This window comes from Fukomys damarensis, unplaced genomic scaffold (genome assembly GCF_012274545.1).
Source record: "Fukomys damarensis isolate Sample0158 unplaced genomic scaffold, DMR_v1.0_HiC HiC_scaffold_2, whole genome shotgun sequence".
Lineage (NCBI taxonomy): Eukaryota > Metazoa > Chordata > Mammalia > Rodentia > Bathyergidae > Fukomys > Fukomys damarensis.
In genome coordinates, this window is record NW_022900914.1 from 62,172,146 (window position 1) to 62,186,420 (window position 14,275).

Sequence of the window (14,275 nt, forward strand, 5' to 3'; positions counted from 1 at the left end):
TTTAATTCTGGGGATTGGATTCTAAACTATAACTATTAGATGAGATGGTAGGTCTGGAAGACTGATTTGGCACTAAAGGTTCACTGATATTCTTTACTTTGCATATGATAAACCCTGCTGTCCTCAGACCTGCCTAGGAAGCTCTAAGTTGGGGTGTTAATACTCTCAGCAGGCTGCAATACCCTACCAGGGTCCTTGTCTCTGTCAATGCCTCTGCTTACAGGTACTGGTGGTGCTGAAATTTCCCCTTCTGACTTCTGAGTCTCACGTAGGTACCTCTAATTGAGCAGTTCTCTCAGAAATGGCAATTAGAAGCAAGAGCATTGCTGAGCAACTTGCTTCCTGAGTAGGTGATAATTACAGGAATCTAACAACTGAAAGCCTAATATATTAACTAGTGCTCAAACTCTCCTAATTTTCCTGGATATCAAATGTATCCATAATGGATGGATGGTCTTTCGGTTATTATAAAATATTTGGTATCAAAGCAAAGAACATCATTTATTCATAATAAAGAGAATGGAGAAGTACATGAAGCATGACATTCCTTTAACAAACAGATGTACTTGATCAAAGAAGACTATTGATGTATCATTCATTTCCTGTTATATGCAAATGTCTTACTAAGAGAAATTTGTCCAGATGCCAGCAGACTCATCTACATTGGAGATAGCTTAAATTGGAGATATGAAGTACCAGTGTGTATACGACATCTATAGATGAGCATCTACATTTCGACAAGATACCAGGGGATCTATATGAGATTAGAAAGTTTTTTTTTTAATGGACATTTATTTTAGTCAACGTGACCTTAATATTAATCATTTAGCAATTTCTCCAATTTTCTACAAAATACAAACAAAAATAACTCTTTCCAAGCCTTCACATGCTCTTCCTACCTTTATTTTAGATTTGGGATATAGCATATCTTGCATTTCCCAGATATTTCATAATCTCATCTGTCTCTGTCCATTTCTCTGACTCAGTTCTTCCCTCCCGTACTCTGTCTGGTGTATCTAATTTGTGCTCATCCAGAGTATGAAAACAAATGAACAAATAATACTCAAAAAAGCCTCCTCTTTCACTTATATTCTCTGCTAGTGGAAAACAAGATTCTCACATAGCCAGATTTATCAGAGAAAAATTATTTTAGTCATGAGATTTTTTTTTTAACTTAAGAATAATCCTGGAGTTCTCTCCCTTTATCAAAAACTGTTCCAGTTTTTTGTTTCTGCTTTAAAATGAAATCACACAATTTTATTTGTGCTAAATAAATGCAAATAATGTATTCAGAATATACTTTGTACACTGTAGTTGCTTATACTGAGTGAAATAAGCAGTCACCAATATTAATGTACTACTTTTCACTACACCTTTTTTCTGCCAGAGAATGCAGTATTTTGTAGTCAGTATGCCAGGATATTCCTATAATGTCCATTTCAAATAGTATTTTCTAATATCATTTTATGTCTTTAAAATATTTGTTTAAATTTTTTCTCAGGAGAACACAAAAAAGAATCAAAGGAAAAATCACCATGGGTCTTTTACATTGCCCTCCGTAGCAGCAATCAAAGAGCACATTCTAATTAGCCATCAAAGCCACTGGTGGGTAGGATACTTCTCAGCTCATGTTAAAGGAGGCCAGTGTAGGTAGATTAACATTTAGGACAAAGGAAAGAATCACATCTTAAAATGCAGTCATTATCCATCCCATGTGTGAGGAGAAGAAACAGCCATGTGATCTGGTACTTTCAGATATCTGCTTTATAAGAGATAGTGGATGTTGATATACACTGAAAATAATATGAAAAGTATATCTGTAGAAAGCTCTATTAAACAGTGAATATATCTTGGTCACTGATTCATTTAACTCCCCATTCTACACTGAAAGTTAGATTTTTCAGAGGTCTGAATTGTAGTGCTGAATTCTTGGTACATCTGATAAACACCATTATAATTGGAGAAGGGGGAGTTAATAACAGCTCAGTGGGTAATAACACCCACACAAGAAGGTTAAGGCATTCTCTTTCGTATTTTGCATATAACACATGAACACACCTTCACTTTCACCAGAAATTTTGTTTACATTCCGGAGGTCAGAATTTTCACTGAGTTAATATTAAGGAGTCAGGAGGTTCCTTCTGCAGGAAAGAAGGGGCAACCATTCAATTCTCTTCCTTCCCAGTACCAAGATCCTGCCACATTCCTTGCCATTGTCCTGTACACCCTCTAATGGTGACTTTCTTCCCTCCCTGTATGTTCTCACTCACATAATTCAACACACTCTTTCAATCTCAAAATCCTTAATTGTCCTACAACTGCTAAATTCCTTTGTCCTTAGAAGATAATATTTATAATACCCAAAATTCATGACATAAAAGTCCTTTGGAGGTGAGGCAGTATTCATCTACTAACAAGTTTTGTTTTTATCCTTTTATCCTTTAACCTATCATCATCTAAGAGGGAATAAAAACTCGAGGCAGATTTAGGAGACAAAGAAGCTGAAAGAAATGTAAAAGTCAGGCCCCCTGCCATGTGGGTTTTAAGGACAGGAGTATGCTTATTCTGCCATATCTGATGTAGACCTCATCATGCAGATCTATTGGTTAGCAGCTACTTTAATGTTGTGACTCCAAAGCTTTACTCCAATTAAAAGAGATTGATAAAGGGATGGTGCATGGTTCTTGAATTTTTAAAAGTTTCCTACACACAATACAGTACAAGTGGCAAGAATTAAGAACAGAGATCCCTCCCCAAAACAGGGATTTTCCTACTTTCTCAGGGTGAGCCCCTAAGCCACAAAGCATCCCACACAGATGGCATATTTACCAACAGCAGAAAATGCTGAGACAGAAGGAGGAAAATGAGAAAATAAGTTAAGGACAGTAAAAGGCCTTGTTGAAGTTCAGCTACTAAAGAAAAGAGTGGAGCTCAAGGCTCTCTGTAAACACAGAGAAAAAGCATCTAAGTTATGCTAGCTGAGGTGAGAGAGACTCACAGATCAGTGCCACAACATTGGAGAGCGGTCCCTACATGATTATAGGAATGGATTTCTCCTAACTGAGGCTGACATGACTACCTGCAGCTCTAACCATCCAACTTGCCAAGAACAATGACTTCTCTGCACTGAGCCTCACACAATGTTTCACATGACAGTGAATGCATCACAGTAAAAATTGGTGGCAAGCTGCAGTGGACATAATTCACTGATTTGTGTGTGTGTGTGTATGCATTTTTCTTTTTGCCAGAGATGTCCCTTTTTTAAGGATATTTATTGAACTTAATTAATGCATAAAAATAATATATATTGATAAATGACTTTTGAAAGCTCTAGTTTACATTTAAATTTTCTCTCCTAAGACACTTCTTGCTTAGATTACTTACAGCAGCTTACTTATTGGTGTATGAATCACAACTAGTGTAATCACCCAACTCTTCAGGCATTATAATCTTTTTAATTTGCATAAAGAGAGAAACTATCACACCGATGCTGTTGGTGCCTCCATAGTGCCCCCTACTAAAATGTTCTGGTGGCCCCTAAGCCAGTCTGCATCTGAGAAGAACCCTCAGCATAGAGAGACCTGGAGGAGCATGTGGGCAGCCCAGTCTCATACTTCTGCTTCCCTCAGTGGTTTATATTATGTTATGACTTGTGTCCCTGTGGGGATAACTACTATACTATAGATTGTAATAAGTTGCAACTTCTTCTGGTTCCAAGCTGCTGGTGGGATATCTGAGTAAAATCTGTTCCAGGTTTACTTCCACTGAAACTCAGTGAAACACCAGTTTCTAAACTGGATACCTTATTGATGAGAAACATTTCCCTGGTTTCTGTTGGTACCAGTTTAAGTACTGACTAATGTCCTGACTTGCCCTGACTTTTGATAGTGACTCTTTCCCCTGGAGATGCATTCAAGGAAGATGGAGACTAGATCATCTGGATGTTATATCTGGTGCCTGAGATTAGAAACGTAAAAACAAATATCCACACATTTAGTTATGAATAAAGAGTGCTTCCCTGAAGAGTTAAGTAGCACTGGCCCCATTAAACAACATAATTTCTCAGTGTTGTCCTTCTTGGCAGCCAAAGCAACAGAAGCCCAAGGAGTTAACTGGAAATCTTCATATCTATGCTGTGTCCTCACTGGGACTGACTCAGGTACAGATTGTTAACTTATTAAGAAGTCTCAGGGCAGTGGGGTGTGGCTCTGGACAAATGCAAACCAGCAAACTGTGGGAAGCGCTGAGCACAGCTGTGGGCCTAGCTCATTTCAACAACTCCTTAGAGACCAAATGTCCCCAGATGTCTCCAGTCACAGCAAGGCAACACAGACTTGCCTGCAGAAACAAATTTCTCTCTGGGCTCCATATGATATCATTATTATAGAATCTTCTGAGAAGTGTGTTATTATGTTCTTTTCCAGGGTCGTGATGCTCTCTTTGCTACAGGGTCTACTATGTATGGCACTATTTCAAAAATTGAAAATTTATGAAAAAATTTCATTAGTTTTTAATGATAATTTTCAGAATACAATGGCTTCTTTATTTTCTCTGATTTTTTTTAATATTCTTTGTGTGAAGATGAAGTGCAATACAATGTAAAACAAGGGAAGCCCAGGTTTCTAAAGAGGACTAGGGCCTGTCATTAACAACCTATCATCTGGAGCTAAGCAATCTGTCTTACTCCATTTATGCATGCTCTGTTCAACAGCTTCCAACAAACCCATCCAAGATCATGTGTTTACTCCCTCCTCTTCAGAGAAGTACAAGATCCCTGCTTAGCTCTGCTTACAATTGCACATGTCTGTGCCAGTGCCTGAAATTACTTGAATGTTGTTGATTTTTCTTCATGTTTTCTATGCACTCTTTTTTTCAGCACTATACTTATTTTTAAATTAATTTTATTGGTACATTTTAGGTATACAATATAATGGCATTCATCATTGGAAATTTGTACCTTTGCAAGATATATCTTGGTTCTTTTTGTTCCTCATTTTCATGCCCTTCCTTCAACCCCTCCACTCCTCCTATTTACAAAGACTTCATTTCCATGTTTTTATTTTCTCATATTAGTTCAATTCCCTTCTTTCTTTTATCCAACCACTTCTACCTCCCCTTCCCCTTTGGACCTTTTCTTCCTATTTCACATTATCTATTATACATTTTGATACTTATTTACACTTTCAGTTTCTCACATCAGAGAAACTATTTGGTATTTACACACGTGTCTTATTTATTTCACTGAAGAGTATGGCCTCAATGTATATCCATTTAGCTATGCTTTTAATTTCTCACTCTTTATGGCTTAGTAGTACTCTATTAAAATACGCACACACACACACACACACACACACACACACATCTTCATCTGGTCTCCAGGCGATGGGCAATTGGGCTGTTTCCAAATTTTAGCTGTTACAAACTGTGCTGCTATGAACATGGATTCACATATATAGCTGTGATATGATTCTTTTAATTATTTTGGGACAATACCTAGTAGGGAAATAACTGGGTCAAATGGGACCTCTAATCCTAGTTCTTTGAGATATCTCCATAATGATTTTCACAGTGCTTGCACAGGTCTATACTCCCACCAACAGTGGAGCAGGATTTCTTTTTCCTCACAGCCCTACCAGTATTAGTTATTGGTTGATTTTATGATAGCAGCCGTTCTTTCTGGGGTGAGGTGGAATCTCAGGGTTGTTTTCATTCACATCTCTCAAATGACCAATGATGTTGAACATTTTTTTCAAATGTTTATTTGCTATTTCCACTTCTTTATTTGGGAAGTGTTTATTCTCTTCAAATGCCCATTTTTGAATTGGGCCTTTAAATTTGAGAGGTCTGACTTTTTAAAGTTCTCTATATATTCTACGTACTCTTAACGTGAACCATAATCTTTGGATGTAGGGGTCTTCTCTCAATCACCTGCTCATTAATACCCTTGGATCTGATGTTCCCTGTAAAGCACGTGGAAAGTGAACCTGGGATCCCTACTTGGGGAGATGAAGCCACAATGGGCCCCCTGTGGAGTCAACACAAGGGAGTGCTGGCTCAGTGTTGGTGTCAAGTAAGGGTGGGATGAAGAGAGCATTCATGTGGGTAATTAGCCTCTGGCAAGGAGTCAGACCAGGGCAGGTTGAAGTAGACAATAACGCAGGGGTATCAAACATGGCCATGCTTATTGCTGTGGCCCCACCTTGTGGAAGATACTTGAAATCCCATTCAAATGTATCCTGAATCTACTTCCTAGTTATAAATATACTGAATGCCAAGGAAACAGTGACCATTATGTGAGGATAAATGTCAGTTCCCATCATCACTATGACTTCTAGAAGCATATTTTGAGAACCTCACTTCCTTCTAATTTATCCTGTAGATTTCCTCCTTGAGGGGCTCTCCCATGTGATTGAAATATCAGAAAAGGAGGATTCGATATTCACTGACACCTATAAGCAACACATGAGCATAGGCGTCACCAGGGGAGACACAAGCAAGGTTCTGCAGTTGATTGAGAGCATCAGCAACTTACCTAGAGCCTTTCTGAACAGTGTGAGGACCACATGCTTAGTCAGCCTGCACTTTCGATGCCAGGTGATTTCAAGATTCTGAGGAATCAGCAGAGACTCTTCTGTTTCAAGTATCAGTTTCTCTGACTACCATATCCCCAGGACCTTTAAAGCTGGAGTTTATGCTCTCATTTTCTATATAAAAACAGTTCTTATTTGGGATATCTACAGTAGCTTTCTCTTGTGCTATGTGAATCCCAAGTGATATTACAACCACAACTACTCAGGTATAACAATCTCTGTCCTTTACTAAGTGATGAGGCATTGTCATGGCTGCAATGCTGAAGCTGAGCAGGATGAAAGAATTAAGGTGCAAAGGCACCTCCCTGACTCCTTCTACCAAATCTTCCTTATGACCTTTAAAATCTAGCTGCATATGAGAAACATTCTAAGCAGGTGAAGGCACCAAAATGAGCAATTGGGTCAGCCCAGCCTCACACTTCTGCTTCCCTGGGTGGTTTTTGTCATGGCTTGTATCACTGTGGGAGGGTTACTACTATACTGCATACAGTAATAAGTTGCAACACCTTCAGGCTCCAGGCTGCTGATGGTGAGAGTGTAATCTGTCCCAGATCCACTGCCACTGAACCTTGGTGGAACCCCAGAATCCAAATTTGACGTATAATATATTAGACGCTTAGGAGCTTTCCCTGGTTTATGTTGATACCAATTTAAATATTTGCTAATGTCTTGACTTGCCTGGCAAGTGATGGTGACTTTGTCTCCAAGAAATGCAGATAGGTATGGAGACTGGGTCATTTGGATATCACATCTGGCATCTGAGAAAAAATAAAAACAATTATTGACAAAATCAATTGTAACAACAGAGGAAATCTGAAGAGCTAAGAAGTACTGACCACACTGGCCTGAACAAATGTTCAGTATATTCACTACTCACCTGGGAGCCAGAGCAGCAGGAGCCCCAGGAGCTGAGCGGAAACCCTCATGTCCATGCTGTGTCCTGACTGGGACTGACTCCTGAACAGGGTGTGAGCAGCCTATGAAGAAGTTCTCAGGGCAGTGAGCTGTGCTGTGGGCACATGCAAATCAGCAGGGGCTGGGTGGGGCTGGGCACAGCTGCAGCACTAAATCATCTCAATAACTCAGCACCAGCCTAGTGTCCTTACATGTCCTAGGTTAGGTCAGGGCAGTACAGATTAGCCTGCAGAGAATATTCTTCTTTCTAGGAGCCAAAGTACAGCATCAGTCTAGTATCTTGTGAGTAGCATGTCAGTTTTATTTCCTCTACTCTCAGTACATTCTTTTCTGTCTACTGGTCCACATATACCAGGGACTATTAGTTAAGGCACAGTTTCAGAAAGTCTAAGAAAGTTTATAAGCTACTTGCATTTGACTCAGATGGATGTTGTTGAAAGTAAACAGGTTTCCACTTCTTTGGTTTCCTCCTGTCCTTAGAATTTGAAAAACAAAACAAAAAATACGGTTGTCAGGATTGACAAGTAAGGGACAGGATCTGTTATCACTTGTTTGTCATCTCTGCCTAATCAATTTACTCTTTATGAATGTCTTTTCCACTAATTCCATCAAAGCCACCCAAGGAGAAGTATTTTCTCTCTTCCCATCTGAGGAATATGGTCTTTCCAAGGTCTGCTGGAAATCACACACATCTTTGCCTGATGTTTTCTGAATGCTTGAAATTATTGCACATGCTCTCTTTGCCCACTTAACAGAAGATATTGTGATCAAGAGAAGATGTCCTCTCTCTACCAAGTGTTCACTCATATCTTTGAAACTACTGTGTATTTCACCATCTCCAAGGGTTTATAGATTCCTATAGGAACAAGGTTCTGAATGGCTGGGTTTAAAACTGTGGGGAAGGGAGACAGGCAGGTAGGAAAGTCAAGGTGGAAGCCCCATATAGGTAGTTGCAGAAACAGTGGGATCCATAACATAGCCCCTCATGGGAGTGGTTGGGCAGTTGGCTCACTGTGGAGATCCAAAAGTAATGAGATGAGGGGACCAATAAAAGCAGTAAAGGCCACCAGTGTAGAGGACAGAGCACAGTGAGGAGGAGATTCTCTCCAAGGTACAGAGAAGGTAATGACCACAATTTGGCAATCAGAGTGTATCAGGTGTGTGGGTATGTGTGGGAGAAGCTGTCCCCAAGGGAGGTATTGATGAGGAGGACAAATACATAATTTTGAATGGTAGAATTTATCAAATAAGTAAATTACCAAATGACAATTATAGGCAATAACATCACTTATTCTGAAGGACTTACTTATCTGAAATGAGAGTATCTAAATAAACTGAGTGGTTATGGAATGGAACTAGTTGTAAAAGTAGAAACTCATTATTTTCTAGAGAAAATAGTATATGTCTGCATGTGGATAGAGAAATAAACAGATAGAAAAATTTTCCTTTTCTACAAAGAATGACTTCCCACTCCCAAAAGGTACATGGAATTAAGCCCCACAATTTACTAAAAGGAAGCATTACTCATTGGAGAAATGTATATTCCTGAATTTGAAATAGAAAAACACACACTTGGACTATCTTGAAACTAAGGATATACTCAGAGAATGAGGGGGTACATATTATGACAAAACTCAGCTTGAGTAAGACACAATTTGGGCACCTCAAAAAAATTTTGAGTAATGATAACATAATATATTATAACCCACTGAAGAATAAATGAATCCACTAATTTGTGTTGATAATTTAGTAAGTAATGAGATATTCATAAACTACCAATGAACTTATCTGTGAATTGTTATTAGTTTCAAAATTGAAAGGTGGCTGTGCAACAGAGTATTCTGGCAGATACCACATTTTTCTGGTTTCAAAGTTGACATCGCAAAGTGACAACAGACTGAAGTCACATGTGACACCAGCATCACTTACATATGTTTCTGCATGTTATGCTCTGCATTGTCCTCCCTCAACAATCATCCATGGTTTTCCATCATCAATCCTTGTACTTTGAAATGAAATTTTTATATCTAAAATTTTAAAAAATAGATATCATTATTAAAATGTGAAAAGAGCATGATTTCTTATTGAACAATTCTGCAAATATTATTCTATTTCTTTTTTCCTAACTTCCAAATTGTAATTCCATTCTTTGATAATGAAATATTCATCTTCTTTGCTACTCCTTTTCTATTTACTTATTTGTTCCAACCTGGTATATACACCTATGATGTATTGAAATATATGTACTATGCCAATAATAGTAAGAATTACACATATTAGCATTCAGTATTTGTTTAAAGATTACCTTCTCTTTAACATGTGAAGATAGACCCCAAATTCTTTTCATTTTGTCTTTATGTTTGTGGTGCTGATGATTGAAACCCAGTGCCTTGTCTTGCACATGTGAGGCAAGTGCCGCAGCACTGAGCCACACCCCAGCACCCAAATTCTATATCGTAGTTACTTGTACCATTTAATAAATTAGTCAACACTCCCATCCCTGCTTTGTCACTGTAATATTATTTAAATTCCTTTTGCAAGGAAACTTCCAGTTATGCTGAAATGTTTGGTGTGTTCTTTCTACAGAAAGAAAAAATCAACAGTCCAGCTGAGATATTGAGTATTTCAGCATTTTGGAAAAACTTTAAAAGTCACAAAAGAATTGAAAAGTGTTTTTTTTTTTCTTGTAAAAGTTCTAGGGCATTGAGGAAGAACATAAGTTCGTGGCTCTTCCTCTGTACTCTTCAATTCTTAGCCCAGCTACACAGAACTGCAGTGTTACCAACACACGGGGGACTGCAAACTCTAGCAACTTGTTGCCAAAGGAAGTGTACTGGAGTCTGGGTGGGCAATAAGGCAGGAACCTTCTGTGTTTCCAGCTATTTAAATTTTTAATAATGAACTTTTGGGAGAAACATGAAAAAGGTCTTTCAAATATTAAAGCAATTACATGAGAAGAAACTCAAAGAAACTCAAAGAAACCTGTTCAGGATAAACTCAGTGAAGCTCTAATTAGACATGTCATGAATAAAATACTAACAGACAAGGACACAGAGAAAATTGTAAATGCACCAAAAAGAAACTGAGTCACAGGGCCAGGGATTTAGCTCAGCTGTTTGGTGGCCTGCATTGCAAGCACAAGGACCCAAGTTCAATCTCTGGTACCAAACAAAACAAAACAAAACAAGAAACTGAGTCACTACCTACAAACGTAAGGCCATAACCAAAAAGTTGGAAGAAAATGGGTGGATATTTGCATACCGAAAGAAAAAAGTATAGAAAGATTAATTCTCAGAGAAATTAATCTTCAAAAAAAAAAAACAGTAAGATGCCTCACAAGTAGATGGACCCAAGTTCAATCCCCAGTACCCCCAAAAATAAAAATAAAAATAATAACAAAGTAAACACAAATGAAAAGAAGGCATTTCTTGCAGACATGACATATATTAAGTTCAAGAGGAAATCTTCAAGAATCATAAAAAAGATGACATTTAGAAACTTGAATCCACAGGAAGAAATGAAGATCTCCAAAATAGTAAAGAAGCAAGAAGGGATCTATAAACAAATTGATACTTACTTCATTTTATATGAAGTTCAAGTTCATGAAAACCCAAACTATTGTGATAGAAGTGAAAATAATAGTTAACTTGGTAGGTTATGGGTTGGAAAGAAGGATGGAGAGGCATCAAGAAAATTTGAAATCTTCTGTAATTCCATCTGCTTCATAAACATGCATAAAACTATATCCATTTACATAACTCAGATCTCTACCTTTTATTCTGTATTTAATTTCATTAAAAACACTAAACTTGGACAATTTAAATAATTATGAACAAAAAATAACAATTACAATATAATTATGGAAACAAACTCATTAAAAAGAAATTATAAAATGGCATGGGAAAATACTGAAGAATGGGAACACTGCTGGAACAAACAGGAGGAAACTTTCAAACTTTCTCCCACCCAGGCACCACAGACTTCATCTCTGTTTTTTTCTATGAACACAAAAGATACTTTATGTTACTTTATTCACAGGAGAGATATTTGTCCTACCCCAGTGTTTTTCTGTTCGGCTATCCCCACGAAGGATTTGCATATCGTCCCAGGGGAGGACTTTCTCTTGTAAATCTGTGATAAAAACTCAGCTGTAATCTCTCCTTGGCTGATCAGGAGTCTTCGTTTCAAATTCTCAAAATGAGGCTCCCTGCGGAGTTCCCGGGGCTGCTCATGCTCTGCATTCCAGAAAGAACAGGGGAGATGAAGAAAGATATGGGGTGGAACAGTAAACCAAGGTACCCGCTTCTGTCTGTGTGCGTCCTGGCCTCACGTGAGATGTGCAAATTATCCTCAGATGGGGTGCGATGATTAGAGCTGTAAGAGTGAGGAAGGAACAGGCACCCCTGCTCTGGAGGCAACTCTGGCATAAATGGAAGGGGGTGGAATCAGTGATTTCTACAGATTTGTTTATTCCTATTTCTTTTGGATTCTTGCATGAAATTGAATATTTGGGGCATATAAGTAAAAACCATAGGGCTGGGAATTTAGCTCAGTAGTTCTGCCAGCTGCCTTGCAAGTGCAAGGACCAAAACAATAACAACAACAAACAAACAAACAAAAAAACCACACACATGAAAAATGATTTAACTTGAAATAAACAACAAAAGCCAATCTTGGAAATGTAATATTTATACATAACTTTGTAGTTATCTGTCATTGTTTCAGGATCTAATGAAGATATTGTGGTGACCCAGACTCTACCCTCCCTGCTCATTATCCTTGGAGAGTGGCCTCTATTTCCTGCAGGTCCAGTCAGAGGCTGGACCTTAGCAATGGGAACTATTTGCACTGGTTCCTGCAGAAGCCAGGACAGTCTCCAAGGGGCCTGATCTATTTGTTGTCAAATTGGCACACTGGAGTCTCAGACAACTTCCGTGGCAATGGGCCAGAAACAGATTTCACACTGAAAATCAGCAGGGTGAAGGCAGAGGATGTGGGAGTATTTTACTGTGTACAAGACCTAACACATCCTCCCACAGGATCTCTTCCTTGGCCTTGGTGGTCCAGCTTCCCTTGTGTGTTGCAGGTGTGGAAGGCACACAGCAGAGTCTCCAAGTCTGTTTAAGAGGAAGTTACTGAAGAACTCAGAGTAACTAGTTGTAGCTGAGCTCTATTTCCCATGGGTACCTCGGTTATGTTCAAGCAAACCCCGTTAATGGTCCTATTAGTTGCAACAGCCTTAGCCTAGCATAAGCAGCAAGACAGCATGAGATCCTCATCCCCTCTAAGGAAAGAGACACAATAGAAGGGTTAATAACAGCTCATCCTCATCCTGCCTGTATTGTCTGCATTTGTGCCTAGACACAAATGTCCTGCGTTATGAAGGACTCAGTCCAGCTGTAGCCTGAAACTTTGAATGTTTTAGTTTAGGGAAGTAACACTGTGGTATCCTGGCCACTCCAGGCAGCAGTAAGAACGGCATCAGTTGTCTCCACATGGCTGATGGTGAGGGTGAAATCTGTCACAGAATGACTGCTGCTGAACCGTCCTGGGACTCCTGAAGCCTGGGTGGATGTTTCATGTACCAGGATCTTAGGAAACTGGCCTGGTATATGTTAACACCAAGAAAAGTTGGTTTTCTCACTGGGATTAGATTTGCAGGTGATTGTGGTTCTGTCCCTAGAATGTAAAGCCAAGATAGCTGGAGACTGCATTAGGGCATCACCCATTTTCAAGTCTACAATTTCAAAGGCACATAAAAGTCAACAGAAATAGATCTATTTAATCCCTATGAATGTGTACATATTTCAATTTTAAAAGGAAGTGCTTCTAGGTAAAGAATCAGTTTTCTCCCACTACATACTTAGTATAACATGAGACCTTCCTACCCTGTGGCAGTTTCAGTAAGAAGGAACATCATTTCTCCCTTATTTTTCTCAACCAGGGTAAAGAAAAACAGAAATGCACTCTTCCCCATGCTGGTTACTCAGAACAAAGAGGATCATTGAAAGCCAGGATAGAAATGGGATATAAGGGATTGAAAAGGGTAGAAGGGAGCCAGGCTAGACAAATCAGTGACATGAGAACAGAGTAAGCAAGAGATATGTCTGAGTAGATGTGAAGATAAAAGATTTGACCAGTGATCTTGGAGCTTTTCTTTGTTTTGAAGAAATGAAAGAGAAAATAGAATAACACTGGGCTTGCAGCCTCTACTTGAACAGAAATATAGCCACACCTTTGCTTCTGGCAAGAGTTACATAGTACAGACTTGGAAGATATATAACTCAGAGTACCCCAACTTTACCATAGAAATGTCTATTCCATTTCTGCCACTGATTTTTCAGTTAAAATTCCCTTCAGTTTTACTTTATCCCTTGAAATGTATATGGTGAAAATTTTGCTTTCAAAACTATCTCTGATTTGGTGTTATCCCCTTTCTTAATCTGAACAAATGACCTAACATACTACATCAGAAATGGGAACTTCACACTCTTTCAATTGAACTCCAAATAAATTTGATTATTTTTAAACTCTGTAAGCTGACAAGCTGTACATGGTTCTCATGAGTAAGTGAAAATTCATGCTGGCCCTTCTAAACTCTAGACATGGTTCACTGAGCACGGCAAGTTACTGGAGGACTATGGTGTGTGGTGCCTCAATTAGAAACTATTCCTCAAGTTTCTAGCACATCAAAAATCCCTGGATTTAGGTAAGGAAATTCTAGTTGGGTAGCTCACAAGGATTGCAGGGTCAATAAATATTCAGCTTGG

General features: G+C 38.7%; 1 pseudogene; it reads right to left on the reverse strand.

Annotated features, from left to right (window-relative positions):
- Positions 1-7,003: 7,003 nt before the first annotated feature.
- On the reverse strand, positions 7,004-7,537 carry LOC104847996 (annotated as a pseudogene).
- Positions 7,538-14,275: the final 6,738 nt, after the last annotated feature.